Source organism: Propithecus coquereli, unplaced genomic scaffold (assembly GCF_000956105.1).
Source record: "Propithecus coquereli isolate 6110/MARCELLA unplaced genomic scaffold, Pcoq_1.0 Scaffold73, whole genome shotgun sequence".
NCBI lineage: Eukaryota > Metazoa > Chordata > Mammalia > Primates > Indriidae > Propithecus > Propithecus coquereli.
The window spans coordinates 5,336,029-5,338,357 of NW_012153396.1; the positions used below are offsets into that span (position 1 = coordinate 5,336,029).

Consider the following 2,329-nt stretch of genomic DNA (forward strand, 5'->3'; position numbering starts at 1 on the left):
CTCTTGGGTATCATATGATTTACATTTTTCCATTTACAAACATATGTGGTACTTCAATTAGTTTTATCTGTCTAAGTAATGCTATTGCTTATTATTTAAGTAATTAAATATTCCTGTTTTAATACAGTTTGCCCAAAGACCTGGTGTGAATGTGGGACCCACCAATATTTAGTCCTTAACATCCTCTCGGAACCTTTTCTGCATTTCACTTTGTTGGCAGAATAATTATGAAACCAGCTAAGAATAATATCTCCCAGATTTTAAAATGTCTTTTTTTCACTCCTTCTTTTTTATTTCTATTTATTTAATTCATTGTCTGATCAAATGACTTTAATTTGCAATTTCTTTCTTTTTGATTCTGATCCATTGAGTTAAGGGCTAATACAGTTTTAAATTATTTTTTCCTAAATAAACAGCTGGTTTGGCATATCCGCTGTCAGAACCTGCCCAATTCCCAACCCATTCAGCCCTCCTCTCTCCACTGCTGAGGCTATTTGATCAGATCCTCCAGGCTTAGTCCCTGATACCGTGTCCAGATTGTCTTTATTGGGCTTTGGTCTTTTCTGTTTTGTTGAGATCCTGGCTGGGGCTGGCTAGTCTCGTCAGGATTGAGAATCCTGACTGATAGGTGCCACTACCTCTCCCCAAGGACTGGTATTCTGCTCCCAAACATGCCGACAGCCAGCTGGGTTTATGGTGCCATCTGCTAACGTTGTTCTCTCCTGGACCACTACTACACCCAAGTCGGTGCTAATATCTCTTCAAAAGCCCAGAGCTCAGGAGAAATAAACAATATGAGGAAAACTAGCATATTATGCAGAGCCTTTTGCTGCACCAAAGCCTGCCTCAGAGGATCGAGGAGAATTCTTGAGGGATGTGCAGGAATTTGACAAGTGGCAAGGAGGGGCATTTGGGGCAGAGGCACAGGGTGAGGGTGGGTGAGTAGGGTGAGTTCGTCAATTGCGAGAAGTCCAGTGGGCCAGGGGAGCAGGTTCGTGGCGTCAAGCAGTCATACAGGGTGTGGAGAGAGAAACAATGATAGGGAGAAGATGGGGCCAGGCAGCCAACCCAAACGCATTGCCGAGTGGTCCAGATGAACTGGCTGGAGAACCTGGTGCAGATTAGCAGGGGGCATCTGAGCCTGAGTCAAGCCGGAGCCAAGGAGGAGGAGACTGCAGCTCAGTGGTGGCGGACAGGGAGAGCTTCCTGGCTCTGATCTCAGCCAAATGATTCTAGCTCTCTAAGCCTCAGTTTCCTCAAGTGGGGAAAACAATAATCTACCTTTCTGGATTGTGATGATCAAAATAAATAACATTCAAAAAGCTCCTAGATTGGTACCTACCTGTTGCAATAAGAAAATGGGATACTTTCTCATAGCTTCCTGTTGCACATTTAATAACAAAAGCCCAATTCTTTTTTTTGAACAGTCTTGCTCTGTTGTCCAGAGTAGAGTGCAGTGGCATCGTCATAGCTCAGTGCAACCTTAAATTCCTGGGCTCTAGCGATCGTCCTGCCTCAGCCTCTTGAGTAGCTGGGACTACAGGCACACACCACTACGCCCAACTAATTTTTCTATTTTTTGTAGAGATGGGGGTCTTGCTGTGTTGCTCAAACTAGTCTCAAACTCCTGGCCTCAAGCGATCCTCCCACCTTGGTCTCCCAAAGTGGTGGGATTATAGGCATGAGCCACTGCGCCCAGCAAAAAGCCAGATTCTTTTCCACGATATATAAGGTCTTCAGGAGCTGGCCTCTGCCGACCTCCCGCACCTCGTTACGTGAGGCTCTCTCCCAGGCACTGTGCTCCGGCCTTTCTGACTGTTCTGTTCCTGGAATTCTATAAGTCATTCCTGCCTGGGACTTTTGCTCTTGCTGCTCCCTTTGCACAGCCAGATCTCTCTCTCCTTTTATTTCTCCACTGCAATGTCACCTCTTTAAAGTGGGCTTCTTTGACCAGAAGTAGACCCCACCCCACATCTATCACAGCATCCAATGTGTTTCCCTCATACACTATATGGAGGTTTGTTTATGGTCTTTCTTCTTCACTATGCTAGCCCTATGGGAGCAGAAATGTGTCTCTCTTGTTTACTGTATCCCTAGCACCTAGAATAATGCCCGGCATATAATGGGTGCTCAATAACTGTTGCAGAATGAATGGATGAATCATTATCCCAGGTAAATTTTATCATATGAAGTCAGTCTGTTGAGAACCTTTCTTCCTAATTATGTAATCCAATCTATTTCCTCTTCTTCTCAGTTTCATGTCATTCACCAATTTGACAAATCTGCTTCATTTCTTTTTCTTTTTTTTTTGAGACAGAGTCTCACTGTG

General features: G+C 44.4%; 1 protein-coding gene across 1 annotated transcript in view; it reads right to left on the reverse strand.

Moving 5' to 3' along the window:
• Nucleotides 1-2,329, reverse strand: part of CFAP43 (cilia and flagella associated protein 43) — a 94,956-nt gene that overhangs the window by 29,153 nt on the left and 63,474 nt on the right. The gene's annotated exons all lie outside the window — the stretch shown is intronic.